Source organism: Grus americana, chromosome 1 (genome assembly GCF_028858705.1).
Source record: "Grus americana isolate bGruAme1 chromosome 1, bGruAme1.mat, whole genome shotgun sequence".
In the NCBI taxonomy this organism is placed as follows: Eukaryota; Metazoa; Chordata; class Aves; order Gruiformes; family Gruidae; genus Grus; species Grus americana.
The window spans coordinates 113,469,548-113,485,041 of record NC_072852.1 but is presented as its reverse complement, the minus strand read 5'-3'; the positions used below and the strand labels follow the sequence as shown (position 1 = coordinate 113,485,041).

General features: G+C 39.3%; 1 long non-coding RNA gene across 1 annotated transcript; it reads left to right on the top strand.

The window, feature by feature from the left end:
• Positions 1 to 1,699: 1,699 nt before the first annotated feature.
• Positions 1,700 to 14,145, top strand: LOC129213600 (uncharacterized). Its single transcript, XR_008579480.1, has 5 exons — positions 1,700 to 2,374; positions 3,072 to 3,168; positions 7,315 to 7,392; positions 8,000 to 12,059; positions 12,527 to 14,145. It is a non-coding gene; the product is annotated as an uncharacterized LOC129213600 (long non-coding RNA).
• Positions 14,146 to 15,494: the final 1,349 nt, after the last annotated feature.

Genomic DNA, 15,494 nt, shown 5'->3' with positions numbered 1-15,494 from the left:
ACTAATTTCTGTCAGGGCTTTGGCTTTCCTAACCTGATCCCTGGCTGCTCAGACACTTTCTCTGTATTGCTCCCAGGCTACCTGCCCTTGCTTCCACCCTCTGTAGGCTTCCCTTTTTTGTTTGTCTTTGCCCAGGAGCTCCTTGTTCATCCACGGGGGCCTCTTGGTGTTTTTGCTTGACTTCCTCTTTGTTGGTATGCATCCCTTCTGAGCTTGGAGGAGGTGACCCTTGAATATTAGCCAGCTGTCTTGGGCCCCTCTTCCCTCCAGGGCTTTGTCCCATGGTATTCTACCAAGCAGATCCCTGAAGAGGCCAAAGTCTGCTCTCCTGAAGTCCAGGGCAGTGAGCTTGCTGCATGCGTTCCTCACTGCCCTGAGGATCCTGAATTCCACCATTTCATGGTCACTGCAGCCAAGGCTGCCCCTTGAGCTTGACATCCCCTACCAGGCCCTCCTTATTGGTTGAGAATATTATTACAAAGTCAAATATTACAAAGTCAGTATTACAAAGTCAAATTTAAAGTTCAAGCACTGTGTGAATTTTACTGTTTGAGATTCACAAACCAAATCTTCTGGTAATTTCCATCTAACTATAAAATCATAACATCAATAACTCACATATTGATAGACTATAAAAATGCATTCCTATTATAAACATCTTTCAAGAACCTTTACCCAATTTTTGTATTTCACATTACACATTACCATAATTACTGCATTGTTAAACATAGGGCAACTGATCTATACTAGAACACCAAAGGTGTCTTGACCTTCTGACATCACTGAGATTTTGCTATGCTTTTAAGCAGCTTTAAACCAGCTGTATGCATGATGTTGCGCACACCGTGTACACACTGATTGATTTTGAGCATTGCAAGTATTTCAGATGTCTAATTTTAAAAATACATAGGTCACATAATTACAAGTCATTACAATAGTGCATTCACTGCTTGTTCTTACCTTAAGTACAGTCTCCAAAACCACAAAATGGGCCCCTTGTTTTTGTCCCCTCTCCTGCCTCTACATTCCTTTAGGAGTTTCTGTCCAAGGGAGGCTGATTCATTCACTTATTTGTTCATCCACTGGATTCACTTCTCCACTATTGGAGGTGGGTTACTGTCCGAATTTACTCAGTTTTGATCACAGAAAAAGTCTTTGGATTCAAGAACTGCAAATTTACTCTTTTGTTCAGTAATTATGCTGAAATATTCTGTTGACCGTTCCATAACTAGGGATGCAATATATATTTCCTTCATATATGTATATATTCATATCAATATTCATATACAATGTACACCAAGATAATTAATACACAGTCCTAAGTCTGTTCCATGAGTGAAGGAAGACTACATTCCCTGAAATTTCTGAAGACAATTCAATGTTTTTGCTTTTTTTAGTTTTAATATTTTCTTAATTTTTACTATTTAATTCCATGTTGAGATCAGACACCATTAATGAGTAATGTTTTCATCAGAAAAAATTCCATTTGAAAAATCTAAATATTTTGTATTTTTTTATTTTATGAAATATATCTCATGATTCAAAGTGGCACTTAATTTCAAAGTTTTGTTAAAGTATTTTGTATGGACTTTTATTTTTTAAGTATTTTCCTCTGTAAAAATTAATTACACTCTGAAGCAACTTGTATGTTACAATTCACAAAGCATATTAAATGGTTGACTGAAAAGTAAAATCAATGCATTGAGAACTATTGTACAAATCAAATTATCTGTAAGTCTGGTTACACTAACAAATATCTCTTGCTGTTTTTGATGCTACTGCTATATAGTATCGAAGCTCAGAAGCTTCAGTCATTGACCAGACATTTTTCCATCATAACTCTCCTCTACTCCAAAGACTTGTGCTTTTTCTGTGCTCATCTATAGCAAGTGGTCTTGCTGAAATCCTTAGGACTACTGATTATGCATTAGGTTAAGCAGATGCTACTGCTTTGTTTTGCTATTGGAATGTCTTATGGACCACACAAACTGTATTGTATTGCCTGTGTTAAATGGTGGGCTTGAGATACAAGAATGAAGAATTATGTAATGTCATACTGACAAAAACTCTGGAAAACAAACAGGTTTATCAAGGCAACATGAGTCCTGTGAGACTTATATCTAGCTCATTTCTTACACTGTGTTGCAGACAGCAATAGCCAATTTATAGGCCCAGCCAGAAAGTTCTCTGTCACAGCAGTCTCATCAGACACATGCCCAGAGATGTTTGATTTCTGCTGAGATGTTCAAGTAAGGAAGATATGTGACATAGCTGTGAGTTCTTTTTTTCCAGGTGACTTATTTCCAGGTCTGCGATGTATTGATTTTACCTATGCGAATGGAAAATGTTATGTAGAAGGTGAAGTCTCAGTGAGGTAAAGTAGAAAAGGATTGTGAGTGGGTCCATTGCTCATGGACTTGATCTTCATCACTTGATCTAAGTGATGTCAAAAGATGCAAGAGTCTCAACTCTGAGCTACTGATCCTCTGTAACTATTTATTCAGGCCCTAAATCCTATCTAGTTGAAAATGATTTCTTCTCAGGTTTTCTAGGAGTCATAATTTATAAATGTTACTTTTGTGATCTCTCTGGCATTTTCTCAGACTGATATATTGCAGGAAATTCCATGTCTGGACTTGAGAATGCCCATTATCCAAAAACGACTGCAGTGATCTTCACATACTTATGAGCTTTATGCAGATATGTATATTGTCAAAATATTGATGCCAGCATGAACAAATGCATGTTCATCATTGTCGTGATACTTTTATCTAAAAATGTTCCTTTAACAATTTAAAATCACTAAGAGAAGTAGCTAAGAAAAGTCCAGTAAAAGTCATATTCAGAGGCATTTACATAATACAAATGATAATGATTAATCGATGGTGGTTTTCCCATACAAAATACTATATTAAATGTAATGCTCCAAATCCTCAGATCATAACTTGGCTAAGCTCCACTCAGGTTAATGCATACAGAAAGTTTTATATCAGATGAAGATCTCTCCCTGAGTTTTGTGCAGTTTAACAAATTTTTTTTTTTTTTTTTTTGGCTTTTAAATTTCTCTTCAGGGAAAGAGCCTAATGGTGCCCTATTTACCACAAAGCACTGTATTCCACATCAAGTGCTACAATTTCACTGAAAACCAAACAGTAAAATAAGAATAAGGTGATTTCTTTTCTTAGAATAAAGACTTTTCCTTTGCTTTAGAATCGTCTTTGTACTGAGGTGGATCTTGACTTTGCTATTTGGATAAACAGTCACAGGGCATTAAGGGTGGATGAAGGGAAGTCTTGCGAGACAAACCTGATTGCTTCTGTTCTGAGAGACAGGCTGAATGTCAAGGAAAGATTCTCAGCAATTTGTAAGGGAGTGGATTACAATCTCAAGAAAATAGATGAAGTATCTGTCTCTCCAGACATTTAAAATTAAACTGAACTAAACACTTGAAGTTGTGCTTTGAGGAACAATTGTTTATTAGTGTGAAAATTGAATGGAAGATGCAGATTTATTTCACCTTACCTTCTTTGATTCTCATGCTATGTTCTGTAGCCATTTTCCTGTAATAATGCACATTATTATTATGCTGTTAGAAATTTTGCCCCCAATTATCTCCCAATACATTTACAATAAATGAAGAAGTGGCAAGAGACTCCTTTGCCTCTAAATGTCTTCCTAAACATAAACTGCTTATCTTTTTCAATTTCTTTTAAGGCTTTAATGCCAAAAGTGTCAGTGTGGTGAGTTGTAGCCTGGAAGTTTTGGTCTTTATCACTTGATTAAAAATGAATTTTTTTTTAGCAGTTGTGTTCTTTGGTACCTTTGCTGCTTTAAAATTCACCTGCCATGCTTCATTGTTTTAACGTACAGGGCATGCTTTATTGTTTTACAGTATGAAGAAACACATGTATAGATTACTTCTTCTATTAAATTTCTTCACTTAACAGGATTGGATTTTATTGCTTTATTGCTCTTGGTTTGTTCATGTTGACCTTTTCTACATTTGAGATTAATTGATTTTAGAACTGAACTTCTTAAGAGCTCAAGCCTTCCTGTGCTAGATAATTATATTTGAAATTGATCACAGGCTCTATAATAGAAGAACTTCAACTCACTGGTGTAAGAAACCAGTAATGATGGGTTGATGTGGTGGGTTGACCCTGTCTGGAGGCCAGGTGACCACCAAAGCCGCTCTGTCACTGCCCTCCTCAGCTGGGCAGGGGAGAGAAAATATAACGAAAAGCTCGTGGGTTCAGATAAGGGCAGGGAGAGATCACTCACCAATTATCTTTACAGGCAAAACAGACTTGACTCGGGGAAAATTAATTTATTACCAGTCAAATCAGAGTAGGATAATGAGAAATAAACCCAAATCTTAAAAACACCTTCCCCCCCACCCCTCCCTTCTTCCCGTGCTTAACTTCACTCCCAATTTCTCCACCTCCTCCCCTCCAGCAGCACAGGGGGATGGGGAATGGGCATTGTGATTGGTTCATCACATGTTGTCTCTGCCACTCCTTCCTCCTCAGAGGAGGACTCCTCACCCTCTTCCCCAGCTCCAGCATGGGGTCCCTCCCACAGGAGACAGTCCTCCATAAACTTCTCCAATGTAAGTCCTTCCCACGGGCTACAGTTCTTCACGAACTGCTCCAGCGTGGGTCCCCCATGGGGTCACAAGTCCTGCCAGCAAACCTGCTCCAGCATGGGCTCCTCTCTCCATGGGGCCACAGGTCCTGCCAGGAGCTTGGTCCAGTGTGGGCTTCCCACGGGGTCACAGCCTCCTTCAGGTGCCTTCACATGCTCCGGTGTGGGGTCCTCCATGGGCTGCAGGTGGATATCTGTGCCACCATCAGCCCCCATGAGCTGCAGGGGGACAGCCTGCCTCACCATGGTCTTCTCCAGGGGCTGCAGGGGGATCTCTGCTCCGGCGCCTGGAGCACCTCTTCCCCCTCCTTCTGCACCGACCTTGGTGTCTGCAGAGTTGTTTCTCTCACGTATTCTCACTCCTCTCTGTGGCTGCAATTGCTGTTGTGCAGCAACATTTTTCCTCATTCTTAACTCTGTTATCCCAGAGGTGCTACCACTGTTACTGATGGGCTTGGCCTTGGCCAGCAGCGGGTCTGTCTTGGAGCTGGCTGGCATTGGCTTTGTCGGACATGGGGGAACCTTCTGGTGGCTTCTGATAGAAACCATCCCTGTAGCACCCTGGCTACCAAAACCTTGCCATGCAAACCCAATACAGTTGATGGCTGCGTCCATCTATTACTCTATCCTCCTTCTAGCAGGACTATATACTTGATTTTGGAGCAAACAGGAACCCGACCATTGCTAGTAATTTAAGGCTATTAGGGAAGCAGAGAATCTTCCCCCTTGCTGGCATGTAATAACGTGCTATCGTGCAAGTACTGTGTTATGATACTATATTGATTTGTATGTCCAGGGTGCAGTGCCCTAAGTTTTGGTTTCTAAGGTGTCTGTATCTGGGTGGTGGACACACCCCGGTCTGCACCAAGGAGGGGAGCATCCATTACACCATGGCTATGGCCGGGATGAAGTGTGCCCGCACCGAATGGCATGGGGATGGGGACACCTGGCTCCTCCATTCCTCTCTGTGGGGAGAGAACTGCCATGACTGCAAGCAGCACGGTGGTCACACTAACTGCACATCTGAGCTCCAGCCCCAGATGAAGCATTGCTGAGCTACTGGCTGCACTTCTCCCCTCTTCAATTATGTACTCACTGTGAGCTCATAGGATTTATGTTATCATCCAGAGTATGTCTCCTGATCATCCTAACCAATTAAAACTAATATTTCCTTGAAAGCTGGGTTACTGAAGGTATATTTGAAAGTAAAGTATGGCAAAGTTGTTTCTTCTCTTTCCTTGGCACATTTTTATTACTATATTTAGGGGAAGAAGGAATTGGATTTTGCAGGAAGTCATGACCTTTGCCTGCAAAAGCTTCCATCTGAATTTTGAGATGATGCAATAAAGCAATGTCTAAAAGTAGAACACAAGGAGAAGCAGAAGTGAGTGAGCGGGATAGTGATTTATTAATCCATTTCAGCCTACTTGCAACACATCTTAGGATACTGAAAAGGAATTTTGAATGAGCCAAAAGAAAGGGTCAATACTGCACCCTGCATCATTTTAAACTAGAAGGTTAGGATTTTCCACAACCACTGTCTGCTGCTGCATAGGTTAAAACACACTGAAAAAGTGTCAGCCATGCAATTAAAATATTGAAACAAAAAGATTTAGTGAATCTCATTTGTAAAAACTGGATTAATGCATAGACTTACCAGATAACTGCTCCCCACAAGAATCATAAAAAGCACTGGATAACTTTTATCCTCATAAGATTTAGAGCACAATGTAAGTACTCTGTTAAAAGTGTTAAGTGGTTTGTTTAACTAGAAAACCTATTGTGGGAATTATATAATGCAGATTCACAGGGAGTGTTTCTTTGATAAGAGCACTGGATAGCAGGGCTCATATTGTTTGATTATATGCATTATTTACAGATGCATTTTGATGAACATATCTTGTGTCTCTGACTTCTTAATGTTTCTGAGTATTTACTAGTTGTCAGTGCTTCTGAGATTTTTTTTTTTTTTTTGTAGTACACACTTTGCAGGAGACCTAAAACCTGTGTGATAACGTAAAGAGCATGTGTCCTTGCAAGTGCCTGATCCTTGTCATTGGGACTGCTGAATGTTGTTGTTAAGCTGTTTTTGCCAAACCATATTTGATGAAATAGAAGAGAATAAAAAACAGAAGGAACCAAAACAATTTTTTTACCAAAATTATTTTGGGCATTCTTTGTGAAATAGTCAAGAGAGAGACCTTGGGGGTTTCTAATGTAATAAAAATGTGCATCTGAAAGTGAAACACCATATACTGTAAGAAAGTATGACATTAAAACCAGTGCATTAACTTCAATGCTGAATATACCTCTCTGTGTGATTTTGTTCTGAACTGACCTGTATAAACTAAAAAATGACCACTGAATCCTACTTAAAAAGGACTTTTAATAATAGTAAGCCTTGTGGTATGAAAGAGTGGATATATTTTGTCCACTTGTCCAGTGAGCTCCATGAATCCAGCAAGATTAATGGAGTTACAAGAAATGGAAGAAAAATTCTCTAGACTTCCAGCCTACTTATGGAGATGTGTTTTGAGTGTGAAACTGGTCCTCATCCTCCCAAGAATGGACTTTGCTTTCTTTAGGTGAACAATCATTGCAGTGATCTGTTGAGCTAAAGATTGTTGAGCAAATAAAGGACAATCTATATTGTGTTATTTCTTTACATAGGGCTTTTTCATGAAATGACACATAAATATGAGGGGAAATATCTGAAACTTAAAACCAGAGGAATGGTCTTTGAAACAGGTATGCAACTATTCAACTTGAATAAGGTATATTGGGGCTTTATCACTCTTGTAAAATATTTCTTTTCATTTAGACAGTAAGAGCAAACAGATGCTTCAACTTCTATTGTTTGGCTAAATAAATTGAATTATTTAAACAGTGAAAAAATGCAAGGACCTGGAATAAGAAATACCCATTCAAATTTTTAAAGTTTGATAAAATTACAAGAATCAGCATCCAATACTAGAATAATTCAGGTGAATTTAACAACGAGCAGTCTCTCTGGTTCTCTGACTGAGATACACATTAACTCCATAAATATGTGAAGGATTCACGCATTGCAGAGCCATAAGATAATGGAATATAACTTCCCTGCAACAGTAGTCTGCCATTAAAACTAATCCTCAAAAATAAGGAACATTTCTGATGTATATAGCATTACCTTCATACAGGTTGTATATAGAAAATAAATCCATGTTAGAATAACACCAAAACATTGTAAATGAAATTATTTATTGCTTAGGTAAAGTTAAAATCAAAGTAGAGGTTGTCTTCATTTATGTCCATTCTGCTTATGTATTCTAATCCCATTTTATTTTTGTTGTTCTCCCTCTTGTATGTATCTCAGGGTTTATGCAGGATGCACAATGCTGCCCTGAAGACCACTGCTATGTAGCGTTTGGCTCAACACCCTCTGTCTCCACAGAGGCCAAACTGATTTTCCTCATGGATTTTTATTTGGGGCTTATCATACTCACAGATGAGTGGTTCATAAACAGTAATGTCTGTTTTCTGACAACGGTATGATAAAAGGCTTTATTTTTATCTTTCCTAAACAGATGGGGACCGATAGGCACAGAGGTTATTGTCTAAAGAACTATTTCTTTCACGTTGTTTAGCTTGAAACACTTGGGATTTATCTTGTCTGTCTCTAACATGGCATAGCATTTACATATTTCAGCACAGTTCACATTGACTTCATGTGCAGCCATGAGTTTACAGCAGCTCTGCAACTTAGGCCACAGATGTCTTAAGTCAGACGCTCAGAAAATAAGGAACATGCAATTAGAATGATCTTCACCAGCAGCATTCAGGATGTGCTTCTTGCCATGAATGAACTAGGGGACCAGCGGCAAGACCCTCCTTCATTGCCCAATCATTCCTACATCATGTTTCATCCTTAGACATGATCTGTTCTGTATGACCAGTTGTTTTTTTTTTTCCTGGGACTCAGTGGAAAAAGTCCCCAAATATACGGTTTTAATGTACACAAGGGGCTGAATTAACTTTACAAATATAGTCATGATTTTGGCTCTTCCCATATGTGATGAATTTAATTTTACCTTTTTAAGAATATTCTTTCAATACAAATTTTATGTGTGTATGCGTGCATCTGTGAAATTTCTTCAGTTTTGCTTTCTGTGGGTTTTTTTTTGTTTTTGTTTTTTTTTTAATAAACTGAATTATGTTCACAGCCGTGTGAACCATCGGCACTGTACTGTACATGAACTGCCTATGAACTGCAAGCAGTTTCTACTGAATGTGTGCAAACCACCTTTACCAAAGGCAAATTCAGAGCAGATTTTACCCCAAAATATCAGAAGGAAATTCTGTGACTTGGAGAGTGTCCCCTATTAAGTTTCAAGTCTCATCAGAGTATAACAGTGGGAGCCACATTAAAAAAATTATCCCTAACATTTCACCAATGAATTAACAGTGTATTTTCCCTTGGTCTTATTCTCTGAAATTATACAAAAATCTTCACAAAAGATAATAAACCCAATGTAACCCATATGGAAAGTCTTACCTTGACACTTTAGTGAAGTTGCAAGTGACTGGAAAATGGGTCTAAGAATGAAAAATGTTGGCCTGCTTTAATAATGAGAAATATTTTCAATTCCATTGGATAACTGTAGTAATTTTTAATTAGAGAAAATGGGCTATCAAGCTAATACACTTCTATGTGGGTCTCTTCCATTAAGAAATATTATAAATATAGAAAATAGTCCAGTCGGGTAATTCTTTCTAGCAGGAGACTATCTCAGCTCTCCTCTCTGATAAGAAAATATGGCAGTTGATCATGAGGTCTGAACTCTCCTAGAGAAGCTGTATGGGGGATAACAGCAATGCAGCATTCAGAAATTGTCCCAAGATTTTTAATAAAGAAAGCAGACTGTTGGAAACAACATACAAAACTATAATGAAAGGTTCACTCTAGGAGAAAACTGGCAAATATTTACACCATATTGCTTACTTTTCCAGTAAAGTTGTTTTTATTGTTAATTTATATTAAAAACAGGTGATTCGTCCTAGCCTCCTTCAAAAAGTTGATTGGAAAAGCTTGAGAATGTATGTTAATAGTAGATAGCTATGAATTGAATACACACAACAATCTGTTAAATAAGATGTCAGTCTAGCTAGCTGCATTTCAGAGACTTAGCTTTACTAATTAAATTTCCAAGGGTAAAAGTTTTCAAAGCCAGTATAACAATAACAAATATTATATGCTGTTTACATAGCAACAATAGGACTCGGAATACAATACGCTTCAGTCAACCGTTTCTCTTTCTCTCACATTTCAAAATGATACTATACTGCTGCTAAGAGGAAATAATTTGATCTTTAGAAAACATACTTATTAGCTACAGAAGATCAATTGGGACATACAAATTTTTTCCATATAGCAACAATAATAATGCACCCCAATCTGCCTTTTAACAGGGGAGGATACTTGAGGTTCTATCAAAACTGGTATTTTAAAAGCTTCTAAGATTGCTTTGCTAAAATTTGCTCCATTCAAGTTACCAAATAAAAAGCTACACAAATATAATGAAAAAAAGATTATCCACTCTGCCATCATTAGAGGAAGTCAATTATCAGTTGGACCAAAGGAGTTTTGAAGTAATTAAATTTGAGGCTGTGTGACATTGCTGTCATTCCAGTGAGATCCTCCCACACTTCCCTGTCACTGATTTATTCAGATGGTAAAAGCTGGATGGGTGTAGATTTTCTGTCGATATACTAAATTATTTTCTATCTGAGCTGCTCTCAGATGATTTTACAGTGCTTTCTTGGCAACAGATCATATTTTCAACCTTTCCATTAAAAGTGTCTATTGAAATTTTCTTTAAATGCATAAAAATAGCTAACAGCACAACTTTTTCTGTTTTTTCTTCTCCTCTGAAAATTTTAATAACTGAAGCATGAGCTCTTGAGAAAAGTAAATAATTTAAACAAAAAAAGAGAGAGAGAAAAGATTTTACTAAGTTTGTTCCATCAGATTTTTACTGAAAACAATATTGTTTGCCTGAAATTCACAGGAGAGTGTTATGAAGAGGGGGGGAAAAAAAGGTTGCGCTGCTTATCACAAACCTTCTCCGGACCGATCTCTAACATATTAAAAGAAGTAGAAGACATCACTAACACCTTAAGAAAATATTTCTCAGTTACGTTGTCCATTGAACATGCTATTTAGCAATCTATTGAAAAATCCACTGGGCAGCCTTGGGTGACAGTGGCTAGGCTCCCTGCCCAGCCCGTGAAAAGGCAATTTGGGCTCCCAGGTACCTCAATTCCCAACCATTCGATGCCTGGAAGCGAGCTGAAATTGCAGATGAAACAGTCATTGATCCTTGTCATGTGCTTACAGATGTCTGGGAAATCAAAACTGTCAACTCCTACTGATTGCAGGTGCATAACACAGTAAAAAACCCCAGGAAGTTTTTCCCCAAGCATGCAGTGCATGCCTACAAATTCTTGCTGTTTGCTTGAAAGAAGAGGCAGTAGCACAGAACAGCTGGAAGGACACATTTATAGCAAAGGTACCGGTGGACTCAAGAGAGGTGAACATCCATTTGGAAACAAGAAGAAAAATGTGTTGGGGCTTTTGGCCGTTTTAAGCCAGTTTCTGCTTTCAGGTTGATTAATATGAAACCATAGTGACTCAGATGACTTCAGTGGAGTTAATTCAGATTTGCAGTTCTCTCCAATTATTATGAACACAGAAAGCACAGATCATAGGTGTGGTAAGTACCTCAAGATGTCATGTTGACCATTTCCCACTCAAAATCAGGTTCTGTTACATCAAATCAGGGGTTTGATTTGTTTTTAAAGCTGCAAGGTTTGAAACTGAGTATTTTTCCAGCTATTTCCTCCAGAATAGCTGGTTATTCTCTGTTCTTCCCACACATGACACGAAAAAGAGTTTATTTTCTTCTTTATAACTAGTTTATAGATGTTTGCAGACCAATGTCTCCTGCCACAATGCTTTTGATGTGTATCTCTGGTATTTCTCAGTACTCATCTTTGGGCTCTCTACAGTTGATCCATATGTTCCTGAAATGCAGCATCCAAACCCAGAATGCTTTGGGAAGCAGCAGATACCAAGGAATTCTGAAGAATTACTTAATGTCTTACAAACAAGACTGCTTTTACTACATTTCGCAAGTATTTGTCTTCTCTTCTGTAACAGTGTGACACAGCTGAGTTATGTGCAGATTTATAAGACTTATGTCCTTTGTATTTGTACAGTTATTTGAACAGCCATCCTCACATCTTATATATGTTCAAAGTATTTTGAATTGCATTCCCCCTTTCCAGGCTGTAGCTCCAATTACAACATTTTAAATTATTATCCTGAGCTCCTGTGTGCGTGCTGCCCCTCCATCTTGAAGTAATTTGTAAATTTGGTAAGTTTATTCTCTATTTTTTATTCAGAAATGAAAATCTGAATCTTACCAGAATAGATAGATCATTGTGAAATCCTATGCAATATATTTCTTCTGCTTATTATCTAATACTATCTAATAATTTTAAAATGAAAATAAACATATTTCTAAATAGTTCCAATAAGCAATTTACAATTAATTGATCAAAGTAATATTTGATAGAAAATCTGCTCTTTCCTTATTATGTAACTGCTTAATCATATTTTAGGTATTGGATAAAATTTCTCCCTTACCATGTAGTTCCATTATTGTGGTTACATCAATATTACTGTATGTGAACCATAAAAACCAAGTTATCTGATGCCAAATGTCTTTTCATAACTTACACATATTTTTTGTACTTTTATAATAACACTTTGTCTTCATGTATTGCTTTTCATCACTGGCTCAACCACCACATAAAACAATTTAATCACGTCTCTTTGCAGATGAGAAAGCTGAAGCACCCAAGAGATTTGCTCCAGCTCACAGGTGAAACAAGGATATAAACTCTGTTTCCTGAAATGAAGTCTCAGCCAGTGTCTGTGCATAATGAATATAGTAGGAATTTCTGGGTGTGCTTTTCCACAGTAATGTAATTTCTGCCGACAAAAAAGATTTAAAAATTCATTAACTTATCATTCAAAGTTTTCCCATTTTGTCATTAACATTAAAGAAACAAAACAAAACAATTCCCCAAACACTGCCCTTGTTTTTTATTTTTTTTTCCTTTTTTTTGGATAAGATATTGTTAGCAAGCAGTTTTCAGAGTCCTTGGGAACCTCAAATATCCCAGTTAGTTTTTGGTACTTCTCTGATGTGTTTAATTTGCACAATTTTTTTTTTTTTTTAATTTTGCACAATCATCTCTAACTATATGCTTTGGTCGTTAAACCAAGCCACACATGTTAAGTAAGGCTCTCTTATCTCTGTCTTCATCTCCCCTTCTTGCTTGTGCTAGAGACATATATTCACGCTCTACTAATGCTTCTGCTCACTTTTTTACCTTCAGTATGAATATTCTCATGTAACCCTAGTCATGCATTCAGTAACGCCTTTCCTTATTGTTTTATGCTTTGCAAGATTTGCATACTACATATGTCGGTGTTGTGGTTTAATTCAGCAGGCAGCTAAAACAACCACACAGACCTTCACTTACTCCCTCCCCCCTCAGTGGGGTAGGGGAGAGAATCAGGAAAAAAAAAAAGGAAAAACTTGTGGGATGAGATAAAGACAGTTTAATAAAAGAAAAGGATGATTAATAATGCTGCTGCTACTACTACTGCTACTAATAATGATAATAATAATAATAAAGAACATACAAAACAAATGATGCACAGCACAATTGCTCACCAATCGCAGACCACCAATGCCCAGCTAGTTCCTGAGCCATGGTCCAGCCTTTGGCCAGCTTCCCAGAAGTTATATGCTGAGCATGACGTCATATGGTGTGGAATATCCCTTTGGCCAGTTTGGGTCAGCTGTCCTGGCCATGACACCTCTGAGCTTCTTGTGCACTGCCAGTCTACTTGCTGGCAGGGCAGTATGAGAAGTTGAAAAGTCCTTGACTTGGTGTAAACCTTGCCTAGCAACAACTAAAAACATCAGTGTGTTATCAACATTATTCTCATCCTAAATCCAAAACACAGCACCATACCAGCTGCTAGGAAGAAAATTAACTCTATCCCAGCCGAAACCAGGACAGTCAGTGAGGCTATTTAGACTGGGGAAAAAAAAAAGTGAAGAAAATATTCAGTAGCATGGTATGTTGCACTGGATGGACTGCATATGTTCTGTTCGTGTGGCACATAGTGGGGTTGGCTGAAACAAAGATGTTTTCATATTACCCTAAATGGAAGGCAAGTCAGGATGGGAAGAACATTTTTTTCCCCCTGTGTTGGGTTTGCGTGGCAAGGTTTTGGTAGCGGGGGGGCTACAGGGGTGGCTTCTGTGAGAAGCTGCCAGAAGCTTCCCCTGTGTCTGACAGAGCCAATGCCAGCCGGCTCCAAGACGGACCAGCCGCTGGCCAGGGCCAAGCCAATCAGCGCCTCTGTGATAACATATTTAAGAAGAAAAAAAAAAACAGTTAGAGAGAGCTTTTGCAGCCAGAGAGAAGAGTGAGAAGCTGTAAGAAACTCTGCAGACACCAAGGTCGGTTAAGAAGGACGGGGAGGAGGTGCTCCAGGCACCAGAGCAGAGATCCCCCTGCAGCCCGTGGTGAAGACCATGGTGAAGCAGGCTGTCCCCCTGCAGCCCATGGAGGAAGGATGAGGGGGTGTAGAGATTCCACCTGCAGCCCGTGGAGGACCCCATGCTGGAGAAGGTGGAGGCACCCGAAGGAGGCTGTGGCCCGTGGGAAGCCCACGCTGGAGCAAGCTCCTGGCAGGACCTGTGGACCCATGAAGAGAGGAGCCCATGCCAGGGCAGGTTTGCTGGCAGGACTTGTGACCCTGTTGGGGACCCACGCTGGAGCAGTTTGTGAAGGACTGTAGCCCTTGGGAGGGACTCCATGCTGGAGCAGTTTGTGAAGGACTGTCTCCCGTGAGAGGGACTCCATGCTGGAGCAGGGGAACAATGAGAGGAGTCCTCCCCCTGAGGATGAAGAAGCGGCAGAAACAACGTGAGATGAACTGACCACAACCCCCATTCCCCGTCCCCCTGTGCCGCTGAGGGGGCGGAGGTTGAAGCCGGGAGTGAAGCTGAGCACGGGAAGATGGGAGGGGTGGGGGGAGGTGTTTTAAGATTTGATTTTATTTCTCATTCCTCTACTCTGTTTTGCTTAGTAATAAATTAGATGAATTCCCTCTCTAAGTTCGGTCTGTTTTGCTCGTGACGATAATTAGTGAGTGATCTCTCCCTGTCCTTATCTCGACCCATAAGTTTTCATTATGCCTTTTCTCCCCTGTTTGGTGAATGAGGGGAGTGATAGAGCGGCTCTGGTGGGCACCTGGCCCCCAGCCAGGGTCAACCCACCACAGGCCCTCAAGGGAGTTCCAGCACAGCTTGCTTCTTGCCTCCTTGTGTGCTTGAGCTGTTTCCCTGGAGGCCTGTCCTTACTGAAACATGATGCTAACATAGTTTTCTCCTTTGGGCCTATGCATGAAAAAAACCCTCTGTACTCTTCAACCACGTTCTTGTTAACAGCACACTGACATTTTTGTCTTTGGTTTTGCGTCTATCAGCCACATTGCTCTGGGTGTATTATAGCCTTTTTGCCCTTGAAAAGTAGACTGGAGAATGTTTCTTTCACATGTAATCTGCAGTTGTAACTGTGAGGTGAGAGGAGAGAAGAATACCGCTTTCATTCAAAATCAAACTAACAAGCTGAAACAACTGAATGGATGATCTCGTTTTTCAAATAACATGTTTCTCGTGGCTTTACTTACATGGAAGACTTGTGTAGGTACTGAGATGTCA